The 26,599-nt window shown below is 39.5% G+C and overlaps 1 protein-coding gene across 5 annotated transcripts in view; it reads right to left on the bottom strand.

Moving 5' to 3' along the window:
- The window catches only part of LOC134351641 (craniofacial development protein 2-like), a 225,458-nt gene that overhangs the window by 68,318 nt on the left and 130,541 nt on the right, over positions 1-26,599 (bottom strand). For all 5 annotated transcript variants that reach the window (XR_010019218.1, XR_010019217.1, XR_010019216.1 and 2 more), the window contains 2 exons: positions 25,609-25,789; positions 12,058-12,154 (listed from right to left, as the gene is read on the bottom strand). The gene's annotated coding sequence lies outside the window, so the exon portion shown is untranslated. The remainder of the gene's footprint in view (positions 1-12,057; positions 12,155-25,608; positions 25,790-26,599) is intronic.

Below are 26,599 nucleotides of genomic sequence, written 5' to 3'. Positions count from 1 at the left end.
CTACTCCTGGCTTGCTAATACTAATTCACTGCATCACATGGCACAAAGCTTTTCAAAAGAAACAGTCGGCATTTTAGGCCCATAAAATCAAAAAAAGGATGATGAAGTTAATATCAAAGCTAAACTGTTTAGTTACCTGAAATATATGCTAGGGTACTATCAGCACTTTCTGTGAATATTTCAATTTAGCAACAGAAATTTGCATTTATATATTTAATTATACACATATAAAACTCAAAACAATAGGAGAAAAACTTGAAGACTGCAGAGATCAAGAAGATCTAGATTGCATGTATGAACAAGGAAGGGTAAAAACCAAAAAGAACCTCACATTCCACATAGAGTCCATATTATCCTCTGTTTCATAACACCTATCACCTTGGAAAATCCAAATTGTGTGCTATGTTCACTTTTCTTCACATTAACTTGCAGGACTGATCCAATTTCATCAATTGAAAAAAAATCATTAAGCTCCTTTATTTCTATGTCAGGTCTTTCCATTAGATCTGTTCATACCAGCCTAGTTATAAAGGGTTGATATTTATAATTGATTGGGCAAATATTTCACCCTATCTCAAACCTAAATGTCTGAAATATCTTATCCTGTCAACTAGCTTTGTACTTGCTAGTCACTGGAATAACATCACAGTATCTACCTTGTTAATTCCTTTCAGAAACTTATGGTTTTGAATGAGATTACCTCATTCTTCTTAAGTCGAGCAAATATATGTCTATCCCACTCAATCTTTCCTGATAGCACACTCTCTCATTCCAATAATCAATCTCCTAGATAAATATACCATTCCTTTGGTTTGCAGCGCTAAACTTCAGCAGCATTCAATGGGTGGTCTCACCAAGGCAATGTAGAATCACACAAGACTTGTTACTCAGGTGCTTTAGCCCCTTGCAAAAAAAAAAGCAGCCATTTGTTTTCTCAGTTGATCACTGTTCCAGCAAGTTAACTTTCTGTGCATTATGAATCAACATATCATGATCTTACTTCACACCAACATCTTGTATTTCATCTGAACAAATTAGAAAAAAAAATTTTAAAATTTTATTCATCAATATAAATACCTTTCTATTTGCATTCTGCTAACTGCCATCTTCTTGACCACTTACTTAGTGTACCTAACCCTTTGCAAAGGTCCACATCCTCAATGGTATTTATTTTACAAAGAAGTCTTGCACTAAACTTGGACTGGTTACACACCATATTTTCATGAATCCTTGTGGCACCCTCATTTGTAAAAGCCTGCCACCCGAAAAGGACCAGCTTATTCCAATCTGTTCAGTGTCCTTTAAGCAATTCTCTGTCAATGTTAACATATTAAACCCAGCTCACCAAAACCTTTTGCATTAATGCCAGCATGCCTGTTTGTTAGTTCACTTATTTCTAAAATGTGGGGTAAACTAATTTATTACCCATTGTGAATAAAAAGCTTGATTTACACATTTTAATTGGGGAAAAAAGCAAGAGGAGATAAATCGGGATGCCATCAGGTTAAACCACAATTAGAATACCTTTGCATTAATTTCTTTCCTCCATCAGCATTTCAAACTGTGATTTCAGATGGCATCTTCTGAACTGGCTATTGATGCCAGGCTTGTCTACTGAGATAGCTGCTGAATGCACAAGATTTACTGTACGATTTCTTCACTCTTTGTCTAAAGAGTTCCAACCCTTGTGAGATGCTTACACATCTCTCAATTGAAGAATAATGCCTTGAAGCTCCTATATATAAAAGATTATGGATATAAAAACTGTAAAGGCTGAAGTATCATAATAGAACTATTTTAAGGGGATTTTTTTTTCTCTGTAGAATTCCTGATTCTCATTGTCAGATGTAGGGGACTAACAAATTATGCTGCTGTATCCAAAAATTAAAACTGCAGGAATACCAGTGAGGGAGAAAAACACAGTATACTAAGTCAATCATATCAGAATCAAAATCATTTAATTTTATGGATTTCTGTGTTTTGATTATTGGTGTTAAAAGGTTGTTGTTATTTCCAATAGTCCTTTGAGTTATTTGTTGATTTGATTGCTCCAAAATGCTGTCAGAATGTATGTTTTTCTCCGATCATAAGACATTTTCATAATGTGACAAACTGCTGTCACTGATACTGATTAAAGTTCATTTCGATTTCCCAACATTCACTGAAATACTGATATCCAATCCGGTATTCATTTTGAACAACACGACATTTTCAAAGAAATGCACGACCAAACACGATAGGAAACTTCAAAGAAACAAGTTTTTAGAAAAACTTAAATCAATCTACTTCTTTCCTAATTCCCTCCAATCACTACTTCTTTATTCTTTATGGCCAAAATGAGAACTGATCAAAAGGCCATCAATACAATCATCAGAAACTGTTTGGAACTTAACAATTAATTCAGAAGTTTAGAACCTAAAACTCTAACTATACAAACTGATACATTAAGAAACTACCTATTAATCAACAAATCAACAAAGATTAAAATGATTATTGTCACATTAATTTTCATTAATGTTTTAGCATTTTTTCCACTGATAATGTTAATAAATATGGCAATCTAGTTTTTGCAGCTGATGGTGAATGACTGATTAGTTACCGTGTGGATTTTTGAGGAGAAATTAGTATGAAACAGCAAGCCACACACAATAATGAGAAACAACTGTCTCTCGTTTGGAGAAAGACAAGAAGGAATATGATCATCAACCAGTTAGATTGAATAATCTTCACTAGAGGCATACAAGCCACTAGATTCTAGTGCACCAGAAAGCAGAGCATAGTTCGTCATAAAAACCAACCACCCTCCACTGACTCTGTTTATATCTTACAGTTCCTCAGGGAAGCAGCCAACATAATCAATGACCACTTCCACTCTGGTCAGTCTCTCCTTTGCTCACTTCCACCAGCTTAAGAACATGAACCACCAAGCTCAAAGGCAGCTTCTGTCCTGCTGTTACATGGTTCTTGAACAGACCTTTAATTCAATAACAATGAACTCTTAATTCTGGATCTACGTTGTCAAGGTCCTTGCACCTTATTTGTCCATCTGCACTGCAGTTTCTCTGTAATGGTAACCGCTATATTTTGTTTTTCTTTCGTAATACCTCGATTTACTTATGTATGGACTGATCTATCTGAAGGGCATGTAAATGAAAGTTTTTCACTCTACCAGAGCACATCTGAGAACAATAAATCAATTACCAAGGACACAGATGACATTAGCTGCCACTGAATGAAATGATCCAGAGACTAAGAAGCTGACTTTCACTTCCACAGCAGCTGACATCGAGACTGGTCAATAGTCAGAACTGTGGCTGCACAAAGCAACAGGAGGTATACTCCAGCGACCAGCTATAAGATAGCACTTGCACTGCTATCATAATTCACCAAGTAAACTAATCTATTCAGCAATAAAAGGATCCTTGATTTTGGTGGATGATCACAAGAGGAAGAAAAACGCAAAAAGTGCCCAACTGCCTTTGACTGTCCAGTAAGAGTTGTACATTCATAGGTGATGCAGTTGTCAATATCTCTCTGCAGATAAACTGGCCCTTCATGAGATGAACATAGGACTGTTGCTCTTCAGGTCAGGTTAGTTTTGCCCGTTCTTTCAGCTTTCTCCAGTAAAGACTCCTCATTTTAAAGCACTTGAGCTCTCATCTCCTGCCCACAGACATGCTGGATGCCCAATAGCATTACAGCTATGCGTAGCACTTTTTGTAAATAAAAGTCAATCTTTAACTCCAAAATACTAAATTACAACTCTTCAAGTCAAATTTTAACAAATAAGTTTTTTCCCTATATAATCCTCAACAAACATCTAAGGGATTGAGGATCCCTTTGAAAGATTGCAGATGTTGTTGGGAGGGTTTATTTTTCTTGCTCAAATAAGCATCTCTCAGCTCCTTAACATTCTTTAAAAATGTCTCTTGGTTCATATTGATCACTTCTTTCATGCTACTAAAATCCACCAATCACACATCTGTGTTAAATTTCACATGTCATGCATTTGACTATTTCACCAGCAAACAATGCCTTTTAGAACACTGTTCCTATTCTCATCATAGCATGCTGCATTTTTGTGATTATCTTCATCAACAAACTTTGGAAAGATATTCTATACTACAGCCCAGGTCATTAAATGTGAATCAATACCCCTAAAGGTGGACTAGGAAAAAGCACTGTGTGCTTTTCTCCAAACAACACAACAGTTCACTGCATCCACTTCATGTACAGTGGATGCACAGTTAATTGGGCAGATGTAACTAGAACATTTTGGCCCAATTAAGCAGCTGCCCCAAATAGCCAAAGTTTCACGGAAATAGTTAAAAAGGGATTAAAAAGACAAACTGAGTAACAAATTATGTATCTTAATGAAATACAGAACAAATTACCAACACTATTCACAACACTCAAAAACTTCTATAGATCACTTTTTTAATGTATATTAGTTCTGCTTTTACGCGATTTTAAGCTATTCATTATACATATACAGAACTGTAAATGGTTTACTTATATATTTACTTTTTTCTTCTATATTATGTATTGCATTGAACTGCTGCTGCTGCTGAGTTAACAAATTTCACAACATGTGCCAGTGATAATAAACCAGATTCTGAATACGATTACAGTATTATAAATCTGTGAATTAGTTCCTAATAGTCAACAATGGAGGGATTCATCCAGTGTACACTGGCACTCCCTTGATTGACTGTAAATGAACAAAATCAGTGCTGATACCTTGTGCAGATAATTGACTACCTACATAGGAATGTTTTCAAAAGTTGCATCCTCCAAATCTTCATTTCTGTTGTAACATTCAAGATGATTGTCAATACCTTCAAGTTCTTCATAGTTCCTAACTTGCTGAAGTCATGAAACCGTTTCATTTTCCCAGCTGTATCTCTCATCTCCAATCCTGAATGCTTGAAACCGCAGTGAGCAGAAGAGTTCTGAATTGTCTTACTGCTTATTACTCGCCATCTATCAGACAAAAATCACTGCTTCTTGAACACAAGCACCTGCAACTGAAGCTACTTAAAAACTGTTCGCTCTAAGCACAGTGTAGTGTCCAACAGCCACACAAGTGCATGTGACTGACGCTAGTTAGAAACTGACTGGCAAGTCTCCTGTTACTGCTGCATCTCAATCTATATTCCTTCAATCACATGTCTACTACATGCAATTAATTTATCATTATCCTTTGCTTCAAAGGTCTTACTTTTTCTATCTTTACTGAATTTCATCTTTCACTGACATAGACTTGATGTTGTACTGATCCTCTGCTTGCTTTTCATAGCTTTAGTAGGCTTAAGAGCTACTAAATGATAAAGGGTCTCAGCCCAAAACATCGGCCATTTATTCTTCTTGATAGATGCTGCCTGGTCTGTTGAGTTCCTCCAGTATTTTGAGTGTGTTACTCTGGAATTCCAGCTCCCGCAGAATCCCCTGTGTGTATGACACAAATGACAAACTGCCAGGATACTTATGTAAATTTTTTGAAATGATTTTAAAACTGGGAAGCCTGACATCAGTTGCAGGAAAGTTACTGGATCGTATTCTAGGGAAATAGATATATGAATGTTTGGATGTACAGGGACTGATTAGGGATAGACAGCATAGCTTTGTGTGTAGTAGATCGTGTCTAACCAATCTTATAGAGTCATTGAGTAAGTTACCAGGAAAGTTGATGAATGCAAGGCAGTGGATATTGTCTACATGGGCTTTAGCAAAGCATTTGACTAGCTCCCGCAGCGTAAGCTGGTCAAGAAGGTTCAGTCGCTTGGCATTCAAGATGAGGTAGTAAATTGGATTAGACATTGACTTTGCGGGAGAAGCCAGAGGGTGGTAGTAGCTGGTTGCCTCTCTGACTGGAGGCCTGTGACTAGTGGAGTGTCACAGGGATCGGTGCAGGATCTGTTGCTATTTATCATCTACTGTACATCAATGATAAAGTGGTTGACTGAATCATCAAATTTACGGATGACACTAAGATTGGGGGTGTAGTGGTCAGCAAGTAAGACTATCATAGCTTGCAGCAAGATCTGGACCAGCTGGAAAAATGGGCTGAAAAATGGCAGATGAAATTTAATGCAGGCAAGTGTGAGGTCCACTTTGGGACGGCCAACCAGGGTAGGTCTTACACAGTGAACAGTAGGGCACTGAGGAGTGCGGTTGAACAAACAAAGGAATCTGGGAATACAGGTCCATTATTCATTGAAGGCGGTGTCATAGGTAGATAGGGTCATAAAGGAAGCTTTTGGCACATTGGCCTTCATAGATCAAAGTACTGAGTACAAGAGTTGAGATGTTATGTTGAAGTTGTAGGAGACATTGGTACCTATATGGAGTATTGTGTGCAGTTTTGGTCACCTACCTATAGGAAAGATGTAAATAAGGTTGAAAGAGTTACAAGGATGTTGCTGGGACTGGGGGACCCGAATTCCAAGGGAAGATCGAACAGGTTAGAACTTTATTCCCTTGATTGTGGGGAGATTAGATGGGGCTATACAAAGTTATGAGGGGTATAGATAGGGTAAATGCAAACAGGCTTTTTCCACTGAAGTAGGGTGAGACTACAACTAGAAGTCATGGGTTAGGGGTGAAAGGTGAAATGTTTAAGGGAACATGAGGGGAAACCTCTTCACTCAGAGGGTCATGAGAGTGTGGAACAAGCTGCCAGCAGAAGAGGTGGGTGCGATTTTGATTTAAATATTTAAGATAGGTACACAGATGGGAGGGGTATGTAGGGCTATGGTCTCGGTACAGGTCAACTGGACCAGGCCTGCATGAGCCTAGCCTAGCTGGCCCTTTTCTGTGCTCGAGTTTTCTATGAGTCTATGACTTACAAAATGTGCAAATTAAGATAACAGATAACTTCAGTATACACAATGAATACCTTAACACAGTATCAATCAAAAATGTGGTAAAAATTATGCCTTTTCCCAAATAAACTTAGAGCACTGAAAGCAGCCCCACAAGTAGACAGGATAGTGAAGTAGTTTATCATACTGGCCTTCATTGGTTAGAGCACCGAGTTTAGAGTAAGAACATTATCATGCAGTTACATACTATAAGTCGTTAGTGAGACTTCACTTGGAGTATTGTGTATAGTTTTAGTCAGTCTGTTATAGGAGAGACATTGTCAAGCTGAGGAGGGTGCAGAAAAAACTCAAAAGGACGTGGCCTGGCCTAAAGGGCCAGAGTTACAGGGAGAGGTTGGCTCACTGGATCGTTATTTCTTGGAGTGCAGGAGAATGAGAGATGACCTCAGAAAAGTTTATAAAATCATGAAGGTGGACCATCATCATCTTTTCCACAGGACTGGGGAATTCAAAACTAGAAGGCATAGATACAAGATAAGTAAGAGGGGAGAGATTTAAAAGAGACCTGTGTGATAACGTGTTTTTTTTTACACAGAGCATAGTGAATATATGGAATGAGCTGCCAGGGGAAGGGGTTAAAGCAGGTATAATTGCAATCTTTAGGAATCATTTGGACAGGTACATGGAGTGGGAGGATTTGGAGAACTATGGGCTGAAAGTGAGCAGCTAGGACCAGCATGGAGTATACTGCTGTGGAGAGTCAGGCTGAAGGACGTGTTGCGGTGCTGTGTGACTCTGTGACTCGATGAGATACGGCGGATGCTTGACGAGCTGGTTTCATATCCTTCTGCCTAACTGCACCTGCAAATGCATCCTTTTAGTTGTATCGCTGAAAGCATGTCAGAGGCGAAAAAGTAAGAATATACCAAACAATATTTCAGCAAATGGGGCTTGATTTATTGTACTGTACCATTCCTAAATGTTGTAGTGGAAGGACTTGATAATGATCAATAGTCTAAGGAGAGAATGCCAATTTTTTTAAAGAATAGTGAAGATTCCTCTCTATTCTTTGGTCAGATACATTTGTTTCATGTATGTAAGTGACATGCAGTACTTTTTCCATTCTTTATACTTGCCCTGGATCTGGCTAATGGAGAATGATATGTCCTTTATTGTTCAAAAATCAGACTGACCTCTTGGGTCTGTATCCACACTTTATTCAACAGCACTCCAGTGGAGAGTTTTCCTGGAATGCTCAGCTGTCAGAGCTCTCAGCATTTGCAATCAGTGCATTCTTTACTTTTGTAAAATATAATGTCTTGAGTCACTTAGACTGAACTCCTGCATAGAGACAAGGGAGAAGTACCACTTTCCCACATTTGATTATTCTGGCTAGAATACCATCTCTAGCTTGTTATCTCCAGGGGAACTCAGACCTTCTTAAAGACTACATGTTGGGCTCAGAGTCCAACTCATTCACTCAACCAATTCTTAGTATCATCTAGCTCTCTGAGAGTGAGATAATCTTATGCAAAATCTAGTTCAAGACAATGTTCCTGCCAGCATTACAAATGTTTACTTCAGACTGTAATGATTTTGCTTGACTTGTTCTTTAAATTCACTATTTTTATATCACAGGTTCTGGTGCTCTTTAATATATGTTATCACAAATCTTCCTGTCATTTCCATTTTTCTTGTAACTGTTAAATATCTTTACAAAGATGAAGTTATATTTCGTTCCCACGTTGACTCAGTTTGGTGTACAAAATTTCTAGTATGTTAGGACTTCTGAGCTGATTGTGGACTTCAGAAAGGGCAAGATGAGGGATCTCAAACCAATCCTCACAGAGGGATTCAGAAGTGGAGTGAGTGAGAATTTCATGTTCCTGGGTGTCAGTATCTCTGGGGATCTAACCTGGTCCCAACATACTGATGCAGCTATAAACAAGGCAAGACAGCCTTATAAGTTTGAGGACATTTGGTTTGTCACCTAAAACACTTGAAAACTTCCATAGATGTACCATGGAGAGCATTCTGACAGGCTGCATCACTGTCTGGTATGGGGAGGGTGGGGGCTACTGCACAGGATCAAAAGAAGCTACAGAAAGTTGTAAAATTAGTCAGCTCCATCATGGGTATGATCCTCCATAGTATCCAAGACATCTTCAAGGAGTGGTGCCTCAGAAAGGTGTTCATTATTAAGGACCCCATCACCCAGGACATGCCTTCTTCTCATTGTTACCTTCAGGAAGGAGGTACAGAAGCCTGAAGGCACACACACACAGTGATTCAAGAACTGTTTCTTTCCCTCTGCCATCCTATTTCTAAATGGACATTGAATCCATGAACACTACCTCACCTTTTTTCAAATATTATTTTTGTTTTTGCACTGTTTTTAATGTAACTCTCGCTTTACAGCAGTTACATTCATTTACCTATTTAATATACATGCACATATATATCTACTGTAATTAATTTTATTTATTCATTTTCCTATATTTTATGATGTAGTGTATTGTATTGCTGCCATTAAGTTAACAAATTTCAGACATATTATTCAGACATGATATTAAACCCGATTCTGATTCCGATTTCCAGATACAATTCATCCAAGGAATGTTCTATCTTTTCAAAATGCTGCTTGTCAATCTTTAATGAAGTCAATTAGTCAGAACATTTCAGACTAGTTATTTTTATTCTATTTCCAGAATTTTCTTTCTATAAGAATTAAGTAAATAATTACTGACAAAAGTTAATATTTGTTTCTAGTGTTCTCAATATTAAATTAGACAGAATGATGATCTGTAATTCTATGTTGTTTGGAACAGATTGCTTTTCTCTCCTTTTGAAATGATAGAATTTTTTGCATGGACAAGGCTTCTCCTGCAAGTTATAATACAGTTTAGGAGTTAAAGTCACTTATCAACATAGATGCAGATGATCAATTTTTGCCGTGGCACCTTCTGTGACAGTGCCATCTGTGGATTACAAGATCAATTTAGGCCAAAAGCATTTTATGAAGCATTTTACTTAGATTAAAAAACATTTTGAAAGCATTCTTTAACTTGTTTTTAACTTTTCATTTTTCTTAAATTGTGATCCATCACCAAATGGCCAAGGTCATTTTCTGTGTCATCGGACACATTGGTACCTTCCATGAAAAAAAATTAACACAAAAAAATGTATTAGTCTGAAGTTGTATGCAGTTGGAAAACTGGTATACATTCTATGCCAGCTTACAGAATTATTTAAGATGGCATAAATGTTACTGGGCTATAATTGTCCTGACCTTCTCCATGTCAGAATGTGTTAACTTGTTCTCTTAAAGTGCCAGTTGCTGTCAAGTTCCTGACTTTAGCAACAAATTCAGTGAAGCTCCCTATCATGAGAGTGCTTTTTCAAGAATTGTAAAGATCATATGTAAATCCAAGGCACAAAGAATCAACAGTAAAAGTGGCAAGATTTATTGAGCATCTGATTCACTTGGTATTTAGTTCTGAACTGTTTGTCAAGGTTTCTCCAGGCCTGAGACAGCCATTGATCCAGGTCGACCTTGTGGTCAATATCCTATCAATGGGATCTGCTCAGCTCAAGGCCTCCTCCTTCCTTCGAGTTTTTCCTCTGTTTATTTGTGTTCTCCTGCCACTGCATAAAATGGATGTGTTGGGTTCAGGAGTTTGGTTCAAGCTCTGCAATTACACTACCTACTCACTGGAGTGAATTAAGACCTTGATTCTGGAGTTATTGGCACAAAGTTCATGGTCCACTGCGCAACAATGTTGCTTTCCTTCTTGCAGTAAGTTGGTGACTGTTTCAGAGCTGCAATGGGCCATGAGGACACACTCACTGCAGTCTACTTAATGCACAACTGTGCAATATATTACGTTGCCCACTTCTTTTAAAATGAAAGTTTTCATCCAGATCAGGAAATCAAAAGAATATGAAAGTTTTCATCCAGACCAGGAAATCAAAAGAATTTGATCTATGAAGCAGTCATATATTAATTTCCCAGTCCTGGGGAAATGAACTGGTCACTTTATCCATACCCTTCTTGATTTTATGAACTTCACGAGATCACCTCTTATTCTCCTGAGCGCCAGAGAATAAAAATCCAGTGTGGCCAATCTCCCCCCATAACTCTGGCCCTCTAGTCCAGGCAGGTTCAGTGTAAATCTCTTCGGAACCCACTCCATTTCTACACTGTATTTCCTGTAACAGGATGACCAAAACTGTACAAAGTACTCCAAGTGCAGTTTCACCAACAACTTATATAAGTGCAACATTAACATCTTTGTTCCTAACTCAGTGCCCTAATTAATGAAGGCCAGCATACTACACGCTTTCTTTGAAATCCTGTCTACTTGTATGGCTTCTTTCAGAAAACTGTGTTCTTGTACTCCCAGATCCCTCTGCTTCAGTGCCCTGCCATTTACGGCCCTGGTTTGAATGTCCAAAACACATCACATCATATTTGTCTAAGTTGAAATCCATTTTGTCATTCCTCACTCCTTCTCCCTAAACTGATCAATTGTTGCTCCTTCTCAAGCATCGGGCAGCAGTTTTGTCGTTTCCATACCATTTGACTATTTTTAAGAGGCCGAGTTGCTAGCCCGATGCTCAACCCAGCACGCAAGGGGGCCAGCTGGATTCGCCTCGAAGTCTGGTTCTGATGCCACTACACCACTGGCACCAGCCAAAACTGATCAAGGTAACTTTGTAATTCACTGCAGATTCATTGTAATCTGCCTCACTACAAACAAAACCCTTTCATTTAGTTTTCTGTTCCTGGAATCGCTATGCTAAAGGTCTTGCATTTTAATTTCTTACCTAATGAATTATACTCATTTTGCAGGACTTACTTCCTTGTTCTGTTTGTGGAGTCTGTACAAATGTTTCAACAATGTCTGGCTGTTTATCTTCTTCCTCGAGAATTTCTTGCAGCTGTTGAGAGATCCTCGACTCAACCCATCTTACTGATCTCTTCTATGGCTACAGAATCTCCTGCCTGACTCCCTAACTATTGCGTCTCCTATCACTTTTGCTCTGCCTGACTTACACTTCGCTAATGAGCCTGGAGCTGGTTGCTGTGCCCTGATAGGGCGTATCCGCAGCAGTATCCAAAAGGATGGTGAGTGGCTACGGGGGAGCCCCATATTGACTTCTTACTTGCCTTACCTCTCCTGGTGGTCAGTGAGGCCTGTACAATGGGTGTCACCACCAGTAAAACTCTCACCTATGGAGCTGTCAGTTTCCTGATGATTCTAGGTATATCCAACTCCAGTTCCAGTTCCTTGACCTGCTTTGTCAGAAGCTGCAACTGGGTCCACTTCCTACAGATGTAATAAATAGGGAGGCCATGAGGTTCCCTCACTGAATATCTTTTAACTTATGGTCAATAAACAAAAACACAGCAGAATATAACTGATAAAACTAGTGTTGAACTTAACACACAGATGTGTATTGCAACAAACAGGAAACAGTTTTTTTTCATGGATGAGGAATCTTATGAACTTGGTCAACAACCAATAATATCATTGCTGTAGGTGGGTAAAAGCCCCAAAGCAACACAGATTATAATGGATTGTGTATTTGTCAAAACAAGCAGGATAAGACATTAAATTTGAACCTTTAACATTAATGTCTTTGACACAGGTTACCTGAAGTAACCTAAAACTGAAGCTTGTATTAATTTCTCTAGGAAATAATTGTTGGCAAATCATTATAGGTTGTGTTTTCTGGGAAGTTTTTCTAACCTAACTCTTAGCCTCTGGTATCAAGAAAAATTCCTGGTCAGATGTGTTGAATCATATTGATTTTTCAAAGAGATCAGATTACTATATACATTTTATCAAGAATAAAGAGGTAGAAATATTTTTATAGAATCCAACATCAGATTCTAATCATTAGTTACAATTAATCAACCGAAGACACGAGACTGCAAATGCTAACATCTGCAGCAAAAATAAACAGCATGGAGGAACTCAGCAGATCAGGCAGCATCTGTGAAAAGATCAGGACCCTTCTAATGCAGGGTCTTAATTGAAACATTGACTAGCCCTCTGCCTCCATAAATGCTGCCTGGCATATCGGTCTCCAGCGGTTTATTTCTTATTCTTAACAGAATCATAGATTTACACAGTGTAGAAACAGGCCCTTCTGCACACTTCATCCGTGCCAACCAAAGTGACCAGCTAACTTTGCCTGTGTTTGCCCTGTGTCAATCAGACTTTTCATATCCTAAAAATTAAACTGGATAAATCACAAAGCTTTAAAGACTCAAATAGACAAAAATTGTCAGAGGCAAGGGAACTTTTTGAGCTTACAATCTCCTCATGCTCTAAGACACTTGGGTGTTGAGTCTATTGGTAGATTTGAAATGGATACTGAATGATACAATTTACATGCAACACATATATGATGTCACAATAATAAGCTTGCACTAAACATCAGCATGACCAAGGAAATGACTGTGGAGTTCAGGAAGGGAAGATCAGGAGAATAGACACTAATCCTCATTGATGGGTCAGTGGTGGAAAGGATGAGCAATTTAAAGTTCTTGGTCATTGTCATCTCAGAGGATGTATCCTGGACCCAGCATATTGATGCAATCATGACAAGGGCATGTCAGTCACTATACTACATTACAAATTTGAGGAGATTTAGTATGTCACCTAAGACTCTAGCAAATTTCTACAGGTGTACTGTGAAGAGCATTCTAACTGGTATGGAGGCACCAATGCACAGGATTAAAAGAGGCTTCAGAGGGTTGTAGTGTCGGCCAGCTCCATCACAGGCACAGTTGAGAACTTCTTCAAGAAGCGATGCCTCAAGAAGGCAGCATCCATTATCAAGTACCCTTACCAACCTGGACCAGTCTTTTTCCTTTCTACCATCAAGCAGGAGGGACAGGAGCATAAAGATCTCTTTCCCTCTTCCATCAGTTTTCTGAAATGTATGGACCCATGGAGAGTACTTTGCTATTTCTCTTTTGCATATTTATTATTTAATTAGTAATCTGCTATGTCTAGACTGTACTGCTGCCACAAAACAACAAATTTCACAAATTATGTCAGTGACAATGAACTTGATTCTGATTATAATTCTCATTATCTTGTGGTTAGAAGTAATAAATGGGATCTCATATTGGTGGACTTGGCCAGCGATATATTTAAGCAGTAAGCTTACACTGACTACTACCTGGTGCTTTTCCAGTCACCTCTCTTCCCTTTCACTGTGAAGACCCCAAGGAGAACAAGAAATGCTGTTGAGGTTAGAAAATATTAGCTTTCCTTATTAACAAAGAGCCAAAAATACCCTAACAAGTTAATTATAATACAAACAAATATTCTGTTCTGCATTGTCTCACTTGGAAATCATTCTGATCACATATGCCTGATGTATTAAATTTTTAATGCTTTTTGAGATATTTAAAAAATCCATGGCCCAGTCTGACTACATTTCTGCAGCATTTTTACTAGCATTTTGCAACACCCTATTATTACATAATGCTTGTCTATCTGACTGTACTTTACTTGTATCCTCCCCTCACTTTTACCCCACTTGAAGTGGCAAAGCCTCTACACCCTCACTTGTATGCTGGTGTTTTCATCCAAAAGCACTGGAAAGTATTTCGTTAGGACAGTTTCATTTTACCATTTTTATCAAAAGTCTAGGTGAATGCAATGGAAGAACAGCCTTCAACTTCAGAGATACATAAAATGGAAAAGTCTTGGGTCTTTACAGAAGAAAAATAAATTGGAAGCAAGTCTATGTGCAAAGGTGAGGAGTTTTAAATAAAATACCTTTAAAGTAGAAGATGATATAAGAATCACAACAGTACCAAACTTTAGTGGTCAAAATGGAGAAAAGAGCATAAAACAAAAGAGAAAGTTCAAAGCAAATTAAGTTGCGATTTAAGCCTAGATCTGACAGCCTCCATTCTAGGATCTTAAAAGAACTGGCTAAAGAGGTTGTGTTCTCGATGTGTTTTGCTTATTTACTTATAATAATTTTTTTTTTTCTTTCTTTTTGTATTTGCACAGCGTATTGTCTTGCACACTGGCTGAACATCTGTTTCTGTTGTGTGCAGTTTTTTATTGATTCTATTACATTTCCTTCTACTTTCTGTAAATGCCCACAAGAAATGTATTTCAGAGTAGTATATAGTGACATATACAGGATGTAATGTACTTTGACAATAAATTTACTTTATTGCGCATGCGCCGGTCGTGCATGCAGCCTGTTACAGCCGTTCCAGACCAGTATTCTTACGTTTTAACTTACGTTATTTTTTTTTTGCACGGTTACATGTCGAAGCTGCACCCTCTCTAACATGTTGGTAGAGAGAGTTTTATTTGGGTTTTTAGCACTGGAAATAGTTACATTCCGACACATCTCATTAGCGGGACAGAAGCATGGCAGCATTGTGTATTCCAGGGACCAGCTGATTGAGCTTATGCCGGCCGGTTTAGCGAGCAGAGCGGGGGACGCCCCTGCTGTAATCTGGAGGAAAACACAGAGGATTCAGAGGGGGATCACAAAGTCGAGGAAAGAGGACCGGGTCGAGACAACAGAGACCTATGGAGAAGAGGAGTTCGGTGGGTAATAAAATGGACGAGTTCACGGCACTAGCCAGGCGTCAGAGAATATTTTGAGAGTGCAATGTTATGTGTTTCACTGGAATGGGGCTGCACGAGGACATACCCGATCAAAACTTCTCCATGGACGGCTTCCAGACCGTTCGGGCTGACCAGAAGTGCACTGAGAGTGGTAAGCCTAAAGGAGTTGGGTGCTTACTGTTCTGGTTAACAACAGATGGTGCAATCTGGGTCATATTACGATTGAGGAACGTATTTGTAGACTGGATATTGAACTTTTTGCTGTTGGACTTCGGCCATATTCCACCAAGCTACAACACTGGGCGGCACATGAGGTCGTTCCTGCCTGTGGCCATCGAACTTGCAGCTCCTCCCGTGGAGGGTCAGACACCCTGAGCCAATAGGCTGGTCCTGGACTTATTTTCCATCTGGAATCGTTTGCATTTTGTTGTTTGATTGTTTGTGGTTTTTGTATTGCTATATTTATGCTCGATTCTTGGTTGGTGCAGCTGTAATGAAACCCAATTTCCCTTGGGATCAATAAAGTATATCTATCTATCTATCTGATCTTTGGAACAAAGATGTTGAATTAGAGATGGATTGGTACATGGAACTATGACACTGTGGCCATTACAGAGACTTTGTTGTCACAATGGCTGCTGGATGTTCTGAGGTTTAGATGTTTCAAAAGGTACATGGAGGGAGATAAAATGGGGGGAGGGGCTAATTAGGGATACTATTACTGCTGCAAAATGGGAGGACATTGTGGAGGGATGGTCCACTGAGTCAGTGTGGGTGGAAGTCAGAAACAGGAAGGGAGCAATCATTCTTTTGAGAGAATCCTATGGACCTCTCCCCCCACCCCCAACCCCCAAAGCAACATGTACAATGAGGAGCAGATCAGCAGCAGATTTGGGAAAGGTGAAAAAATGATAGGGTCATTGTCATGAGTGACTTCAACTTCCCTAACATTCATCGGCACCTCCTGACTGCAAGAGGTTTAGATGGGGCAGAATTTGTTAGAGATGTATCCAGGAAGGATTCTTGACATAATATGTAGATTGACAGACTACAGGAGAGGTCATACTGGATCTGGTTAGGTGACAGATCTTTCATGGGTGAACATTTTGGAGACAGTGACCATAATTCTCTGGTCTTTAGCATATCCTTGGACAAGATAGGAAATGACAATATGGGAGAGTATTTAACTGGGATGCTATTTTAAGCAGTACATTTGGAGCGTAAATTGGAATAGATTTTCTCAGGAAAATCTACAATGGAATATGGAGGCTGTTTAGGAAGCACTTGCATGGGGCTCTGAATAGGTTTGTCCCACTGAGGCAGGGAAAGAATGGTAGAGTGAAAGAACCATGGCTGATAACAGAAGTGGAATATTTAAACAATAGGAAGAAGGAAGCATACTTAAGGCTTAGGAAGTAAATCAGACAGGGCTCTTGACAGTGTCAAGGTAGGTAGGAAGGAGCTTAAGACAGGACTTACTGTAGGAGAGCTAAAAGGGGACAGTGAGAAGGCCATAGTCAGAAGGATTAAGGAAAACTACAAGGCATTCTATACATACATGATAAACAGTAGAATGACTAGAATGAAAGTAAGACCGATCAGGAATAAAAGAGGAAATATGTGGCTAAAGTTGCAGGAGGTAGGGGACGTCTTTAATTCTCTGTAATTTACCAACAGTAGGGTGGATTTTCAACAGACAAACCAGAATGAAAACAAAACAACATTCAAGATAAGTTAGGAAATTGATTATAGGGAAGCACATATCTAGGGAAGTGTACAAGACCATCTCAAAGGCACTGAACATACCTCAGAGCTCAGTGCAGTCCATTGCGAAAAGAAGAAAAATATGAAACCACAGCCACACTGTCTAGGTCAGTCTGTGCCCCTCTAAACTTCGTCACCGATGGCACTTGTAAGTCAGGCCACTGTGACGCCAACAGTAACTCTCAGCAAGCTGCAGAAGTCAATGGCTGCAACTGAAGATGAAGTTTGTGGCACCACATTCTTTAAGGCCTTGCACAAAAAGGATATTTATGGAAGAGTGGCAAGAAAGAAGCCCTGGCTAAAAAAACACATATCCTTGCCCGTAAAGATTTTGTAAAGTGTTACTAAGAAGATACTGTGAAGATATGGAAGAAGGTATTGTGGTCAGATGAGAAAAGTGGAACTTTTTGGTTTCAAAACTCAGCAGTACTTGTGGCATAAACCTAATACTGCGCGCCATCCCTACTGTAAAGAATGAAGGAGGTAGCTTCATGTTATAGGGATGCTTTTGCAGGGTCTGGAAATCTGGTCAGGATTGATGTGAAGATGAATGCTGGATAAAAAGCTGCTAGTCTCTGCCAGAAAGCTTAAATTGAAGAGAAAGTTTGTCTTTCAGCAGGATAACAACCCAAAGCACACTGCCAGAGCAACCATACAGTGGCTTCAAATGAAGAAAATTGATGTCCTTGAGTGGTCCAGTCAGAGTCCTGAACTTGACCCAATCGAACATCTCTGGCAAGACCTCAAGATTGCTGTCCATCACTGCTCCCAACCGACCTGGCACCTCGAGCAATTTTGCAAGGAGGAAAGGGCAAATCTTGCTCCATCACATTGTATAAAGCTAATAGAGTCTTATTAAAAAAGATTTCTGGCTGTAATAGCTACAAGAGGTGGTTCAACTAAGTACTGAGCAAAAGGGGATGAATACTTTTGAACTGCTGACATTTCAGTTTTTGAATTTTCATTTTTTTATGCTTTACAATTTTCCACTGCGAGAAAAGGAGCAAGTGACTCGCAAATAAAATTTTTCAGTTAAATTGATCAAAATCTCTGTTGTAATACTCATTAATGTGAACAAAGAGTTGGGCGTAAATACTTTTATAAGGCACTGTAAGTGGCAAGGATACAAAGAATCTACAATGGGACGACGTCACAAGTTGGCGGCATGCACGGTTACAATGGCCTCTCTGGCTCCAAGCAACTGGAACATGAAATCTACTAACTGAGTTGGCAAAAATATTGTAGATGGATGATATTATGCAGCAGGGGGAATGAAATAGTGTTTAAGTACAGAAAGATGACAAAAAAAAACAGCAGGACAGAAAAGTTTGCATATCTTTGTATTGCTCATGAAATAGTCAACATGCAAGCCAAAGGGAAGGCCAGCTTCTACTCCAAGATGTAATGAGTAGGGAAGTTTTGTTACAACTGATGATGAGATCACATTTGGAGCATCTTCTACACCTTTGGCTTCTTGATTTATCTTGAAAATAGTTCAGAGAAAGTTCACTAAGTTGACTGTTGCGATTAAGTTGTCTAATGAGATAAAATAAGCACCAAAACACAAAATACTCTGCAGATACTGAGGTCAAATCAACACTCACAACACGCTGGAGGAACTCAGCAGGTCGGGCAGCATCCGTGGAAATGATCAGTCAACATTTCGGGCTGGAACCCTTCTTCAGGACTGTAGAGGGAAGGGGCAGAGGCCCTATAAAGAAGGTGGGGGGAGGGTGGGAAGGAGAAGGCTGGTAGGTTCCAGGTGGAAAAACCAGTAAGGGGAACGATAAAGGGGTGGGGCAGGGGAAGCAGGGAGGGGATAGGCCACAACAGATAGGATTTCCCAGTTGCCACCCACTTCAACTCTGCTTCACATTCCCATTTGGATATGTCCATACATGGCATCCTCTACTGCCATGATGAGGCTAAACTCAGGTTGGAGGAGCAACACCTCATATACCGTCTAGGTAGTCTCCAGCCCCTTGGTATGAACATTGAATTCTCCAACTTCTGGTAATTCCCTCCCTGTCCTTTCCCCCATCTCAGTTTCACTCTGCCTCCTCCCCCAGCTGCCTATCACCTCCCTCATGGTTCCTCCTCCTTCGACTACCCATTGTGCTTTCCCCTATTCCTTCTTCACCTTTCCTGCCCATCCCCTCCCTGCTTCCCCTCCCCCATCCCATTATCTTTCCCCTTACTGGTTTTTCACCCGGAACCTACCAGCCTTCTCCTTCCCACCCTCCCCCCATCTTCTTCATAGGGCCTCTGCCCCTTCCCTCTTCAGTCCTGACGAAGGGTTCCGGCCCGAAAAGTTGACTGATCATTACCACGAATGCTGCCTGACCTGCTGAGTTCCTCCAGCGTATTATGAGTGTTGCTAAAATAAGCACCTACGCTCAGTGAGGATCAGAAGAATAAAAAAAAACTGAGGGGATTAACAGACTAGGTGCTGAGTGGATATTTCTCCTCAGAGGGGACTAGAACCGAGGACATAGTTTCAGAATAGGTGGTCACCCTTTTAAGACAGAAATTATGAGGAATTTCTTTTCTTAGGGAGCTGGGAATTTCTGTGATGCTTTAACCCAGAGATTTATGAAATTTGTCACAAATTATGTACATTCAAGGCCCAAATACAGTAGATTGATTTTGAATGATAGGGGAAATCAAGGGATCTACAAACACAGAAAGACAAAGCAGGCTCGTTTACTCTCACAAAGATCTAGTAGAGCAATTCCATTAGTTCCTAACTCCACCTTCTTCCCCAGAATTATTTTTCTTTAGTGCTCAATGAACTCCTCTATATAAACGGATTACACCTGAACCCAAGGGAGAACAATATCCTTGCAGGCAGGTTTGCTAGAGCTGTTGGAGAGGGTTTAAACTAAGTTTGCAGGGGGATGGGAACCGGACTGATAGGACTGAATATGGGGCAGTTGGTATACAAGCTGATGCAGTGTCTAGTGAGACTGTGAGGATGAAGAGGCAGATGATAGGCCAAAATTGCAGTCAGTGGGAAGAAGTGAAGTGTAACAACATGGGGGCAAAATTGTAAAGGGTGATGAATACAGAGCTGGCTATATTTGCATCTATATAGCATACTGAATAAGGTAGATGAGCTTGTAGCGCAGTAAGGCATTGGCAGGTATGACTTTGTGGACATCACTGAAGAGTGGCTGAAAGAAGATCATAGTTAGGAGTTTAACATCCAAGGATACACTTTGTATAAAAAGGACAGGCAGGTTGGCAGAGGAAGTGGGGTGGCTTTGTTGGTAAAAAAAAATGAAATCAAGCCCTTAGAAAAAGGTGACATAGGATTGGAAGATGTAGAATCCTTGTGGGTAGAGTTAAGACACTGCAAGGGTAAAAACACCCCAATGGGAGTTATATACAGGCCCCCAAACAGTAGGATGCGGGATATAAATTTCAAAAGAAAATGGAAATGGCATGTAATAAGGGCAATGTAACAAAAATCATTGGGGACTTCAATATGCAGGTAGATTGGGAAAATCAGGTTGGTGCTAGATCTCAAGAGAGAATTTTTAGAATGCCTATGAGATTGCTTTTTAAAGCAGCTTGTGGTTGCGTCCACTAGGGGAAAGACAATTGGATTGGGTGTTGTGTAATGAACCTGATTTGATCTGGGAGCTTACGGTGAAGAAACCCTGAGGAAGCAGTGACCATAATATGATAGAATTCACCCTGCAGTTTGAGAGGGAGAAAGTAAAATCAGATGCATCAGTAATACAGTGGAGTAAAAGGAATTACAGATGCAGAAGAGAGGAGCAAGCCAAAATTGATTGGAAGGGGCACTAGCAGGGATGATGGCAGAACACCAATGGCTGGAACTTCTGGTGGCAATTCAGAAGGCACAGGATAGATACATCCCAAAGATGAAGTATTATAAAGGGAGAATGGAGCAACCGTGGGTGACAAGAGAAGTCAAAGACAACATTTAAATAAACAAGAGGGTATATAATATAGCAAACATTAGTGGGAAGTTAGAGAATTGGGAAGCTTTTAAAAAATAACAGAAGGAAACTAAAAAAAACAATAAGGAGAAAAAAGTTGAAATATAAAGGTAGGGTAGCCAGAAGTTTTTTCAGATATTGGAGCACTAGAAAATGATGCTGGAGAGGTAGTAAGGGGAACAAAAAAAATGGCAAATTAACTTAATAAGCATTTTGCATTAGTCTTCACTGTGGAAGACACTAGCATTATGCCAAAAATTAGATCGTGTCAGGGGGCAGAATTGAGTGTAGTTACTAATACCAAGGAGAAGGTGCTTGGGAAGCATTTATATACAAACAGCCCCATCCGCAGCCTTATCTGGTTCCCATCCCGTGCCAATTTAGTTTAAACCCTCCCCAGCAGCTCTAGCAAACTTGCCCACAGGGATATTGGTTCCCTCAGATTCAGGTGTAACCCATCCTTTTTATACATGTCATACCTTACCTAGAATGGATCCCAATGATCCAGAAATCTGAAACCCTGCTCCCTGCACCACTTCCTCTGCCACTCATTCATCCAAATATCATCTTATGACTAGCGCGTGTTACTCGGAGTAATCCAAAGATTACCATCTTGTAGATCTCGCTCTTCAGCCTCTTCTCTAACTTCCTATACGCACTAAGCTGGAACTCTTCCTCCTTTCTACCCATGCCAATGTGCACCATGACCTCTGGCTGCTCACCCTCCCTCTTCAGAATTATCTGTAGCTACTCTGAGACATTCTGGATCCTAGCACCCAGGAGGCAACACACCATTCTGGTCTCTATCTGTCCGTCTATCCCCCTAACTACTGAGTCTCAACACTCTGCCTGACTTTACCCTTCCCTGCTGAATAAAAGAAAGAATATAATGTTGAGACTTTATAAGTTTTTGAGCATTGGGAAGGGTTTTGGGCCCCATATCTAGGAAAGGATCTGCTGGCCTTGGAAAGGGCCCAAAGGAAGTTTACAGAAAGGGTAAACATATGAGTGTTTGATGGCTTTGGGCCTGTACTCACTGAACTTTAGAGGAATGAGGGGGGATCTCATTGAAACCTATTCAAATATTGAACGGACACGTATACGCATGTGCACATCATGTATGCACACGTCATGCATGCACACACAGGTGCCCGCGTAAGGCTTCATGGTCGTGGTAGTCTTTCTCGGGGTAAACACAAGTGTCCCGTATTTGACTGCTACTTTTGTCCCTTATTTGTGAGTGAGAAAGTTGGCAACCCTACTCACATAGTGGAAATACCTTTTTAAACACACGATTTGGAAATACAGATCCATATTTCCTTGAAAGCGGTGTCACAGATACATAGGGTCATGAAGACAGCTTTGGCATACTGGCCTTCATAAAACCAAGTACTGACTACAGGAGTCGGATGTTATGTTGAAGTTGTATAAAACACTGGTGAAGCCTAATCTGTGCAGCTCTGGTCTCCTACCTATAGGAAAGATATCAATAAGATTGAAAGAGTACAAAGAAATTTTGCAGGGGTGTTGTCAGAACTTGAGTATCTCAGTTAATTATTTACTATTTATTTAGTGTTTCAGCATGGAGTAGGCCCTTCCAGCCCTTTGAGCAGCATCGCCCCAGCAACTCACAACAACCCCAATTTAACCCTAACCTAATCATGGGACAATTTACAATGACCAGTTAACCTACTTTGGACTGAGGCAACCAGAGCACCTGGAGAAAACCCATGCTCTCCATGGGGAGGACATACCGAGGACAATGGGATTGAACTCTGAACTCCAGTGCACAATGTTGTAACAGTGTTGTGCTACCATGGCAACCCAATACCAATATCAGGAAATGTTGAATAGGTTACCAGTTTAACCCTGGAGTATAGGAGAATGAGAAGAGATTTGATAGAGGTACACAAAATTATGAGCTGCAGAGATAGGGTAAACACAAGGCAACTTTTTCCATTGCAGTTGGATGAGATTAGAACTAAAGGTCATAGGTTAAAGGTGAAATATTTATGGGGGCCTGAGGGGGATCTTTGTCACTCTAATGTGATGAGAGCATGGAATGAGCTGCCAGTGGAAGTGATGGATTTGGGTGTGATTTAATATTAAAGAGAAATTTGGATAAGTACATGGATGGGAGGGGTACAGAGGGCAATGGTCCAGAGGAAGATGATGGGACTAAGCAGAATAAAAGTTCAGCATGGACTAGATGGGTCAAAGGCCTGTTTTTGCACTGTAGTGCTCTATGACTTTATGACCAAAATCAGAAACATTTACAAATATTTGACCAAATGGTATGATCTATGGACAACCTAGTTTCATGTACTTCAACTTCTTGACTTTCCTGCAGAGCATGCTATACACGCAGTAAATTATTTAGACCCAAGAAGGAAGCTAGATTTATCTAATTGCCTTACAACCTATGCATCAGAAAGCCATGTACCTAGGTAGATTGTACTTTCATTCTGTTGAACCTACTTATATTTTGAGAATTAGGAAAGAATATAAGAAGCACACGTTGCAGAAAGCTAAACGGTTTCTCTGCCATTCATTCAAATCAGGACGCAAGTTTACTTCTCAACGATTCAACTTCCACAACTCTTGAGTAGAGAGATCTGAAGATTCGTTGTGATCTAAGAGAAGTTTCTCCTCATTTCTACCTTAAGCTCTCTCAGGTAGCGAAGTCTGAAGATTGAGAACCCTATCATACATGGGTAACAGCTTAGCTCGTAGTTCTAAGTAACTCCAGGCAGTATATCCTCACAGCCACCACCCTGTTAATCTCCCTCAGAATCCTACAAACATGTTTCAATAAGCTCACCCCTGTTCTTCTGCTCTACGATAAATAAAGGCCCAACCTACTCAATTTTTTTCATGCATGAAGCACTGTCTGGCCAAGGATCAAGTGAAATTCCTGTACTCTCCTTCCAAAGTAAATATAACACTCCCTGAGTCTTGGTATAGACTATACTGTGAATAGTACTTCAGGTATGGCTCACTGGTACTTTTACAATTATGCTAACATTACTCAACTTTTATACTCCATGTGCCTTACAGTAAAGCAGCTTTCCATACCTCTGGGATCCCTCCGGAGAATTTTAGTAGATTCAACCAACATGGTCATTACCTCCACAGCCACTTCCTTTAAGACTCAGTGCCACAAGTTCTACCTTGTGCAGTAACCTTTTGTGTGGTACCTTACTGAATGCTTTTTGGAAAAGTCAAAAATCATTCACCCAGCTCATTGCAATCTCAAAAAATTCTAAGAAATTGTCAAATCTGATTTCCCTTTTGTAAAATCATGTTGACTCTGCTTGATTATATTATGTTCTAAATGCCCTGTGAATACCAACTTAATAATAGATTCTAGCATTTTCTCAATGATAGATGTCAGACTAGCTGCCCATAGTCTCCTGCTTCTTGTTTCTTTCAGTTCTCAATTACTTGGCTGCATTTATAGTTTTCTTCTCTGCTGGAACCCTTCCAAAATCAAGGGATTTCTGAAGATCACAACTAATGAATTCTCATCTCTTTAGCCATTTTCAAAAGCATCATCCACATTGAACAATGACCTTAACATATTGTAGAAATAACTTCTATAAATAAAAGATTAAGCCAAATCACCACAAAACAATAATCTCTGCATTCCATCATCATAACAGAAATGTTAAATGTCAGCTAATAGTGACCTTTTCCAGCAACAGTGTACTACGTAACTTCTATTTCTGAGTGGACATAGATGTGCACAATTATCTTCCAACGCCACTTAAAGTGGCTGTCACCAGGAGACCCAAAACTTGGCCAACAGAAATAAATTAATAGCAACATCAGCGTTTTGAGGTCTCTTGCATATTACCTATCTGAAGTACCACAGTTTTTGATGACCAATGTGAGATTCATAATTGGAACCCTGAAAATGATGCTTATACTCTGGCGCCAGTGGTATCAAACATCATTCTCTCTCCAGCAGGTGCACTGTCACAACTCCTAAGATTATCAATGAACTTAAGAGAACAAATACTTCTCCATCCAAAAGAATATGAACTTTGCTTGAAGTTACCCAAGCTATTTTAGGCTCAGATGCTGAACTTTCAACAAAGTGATTTCAAACAAATAAAGCTTGCCAAATCAAATGGAATTCATGCCAGATGTTTGGAAGTCACAAACTAACACCCAAGAAAAGATGTGAAACAGAAAATCTTTACACTGGATTTCCTGCAAAGTTTATGTGCAATTCTATAACACAAGGGCTCAAGCCGTGGCAGACATGGATAGTTGCAGAGAATTTTTAATTTATTATATTACATAAAAACATGATCACCCTAAAAAGAAGAATAGTTTAGGACCAGTTCATTAATATGAAAAAGACATCACAGTAATATGCTACATATTCCATATCTAATTATCTGAAATAATGAAAATTACAATTGTTACCTTAAATCTACATCTGCCAAAAGAAAGTAGAATCCTGCAATACTTCATCGCTGGAGAGAAACTCGAACCCCATTCAAAAGGTTCTTTTGAACAGCAGGTTATGCTTTTCCATGTTAGGTGGAAACAAAGAGCTGTGACTTGCACAGTGGGGCCAAACCTTTGCACTCGCCTCTTCAAACTACTAAAAATGAAATGAATAATATTTTAAAATTTTTAAGTAATTCACTAAATAACATTAAAGCAGTATTTACAGAATACAACTTGCACTATATTTATCTTCCTTCCACACAGCCATAAAATCTTCATTGCAATGAATGGGCCTTTAGGTCCTATTGTAGGTTTAACCAGGTGCAGGGTTTCTGAGCACATCCACCCGTGTTGGCATGGAGCATACTGACAGATTTGGGCTGGAATTTGTTAGAAAATTTGAAAATTCTGCATTCAGATAGACAAATGCCAAAATCCTGAACCTGAACACGAGTGAAAATGCAATTGCTGTCAATAAAGCATATATATATATATATATATATATATATATATACACACACATATATATATATATATATATATATATAGTGAATTATTTAAAGAAGATATTCATGTTAACTGGTCGAAAGCGCAAAAATCCTTAAACTAAAACTATCATAAATGAAGTTGGTCACACATATTATATACTTCTGTTTACGTGATCCTGCTGTTTGAAAACTGCCTGCTATTTATGCTTAAATTACAGGAGTAACTAAATTTCAAAAGCAGTTCAGTGCCCTTAAAACAATGATCTGCTAAGAATCTACGCAATGATATCCTAAAGTACAAGAAGTTGCTATATAAATGCAGTTCTTTCTTTTCTCTTTTAGTGGTTATATTTGAATAGTATTTCACAAGCAACCACTTAGTAACACCCCAATCCCTGAATCCTCCAGCACAATGAACCTTCCAAAAAAATACACATCAGGCTCTCAAGTTGATGCCAGGTGCTTCTAATCCCATT

The sequence above is a fragment of the Mobula hypostoma genome, chromosome 9 (assembly GCF_963921235.1).
Source record: "Mobula hypostoma chromosome 9, sMobHyp1.1, whole genome shotgun sequence".
NCBI lineage: Eukaryota > Metazoa > Chordata > Chondrichthyes > Myliobatiformes > Myliobatidae > Mobula > Mobula hypostoma.
This window is presented reverse-complemented; position numbering and strand designations above follow the sequence as displayed.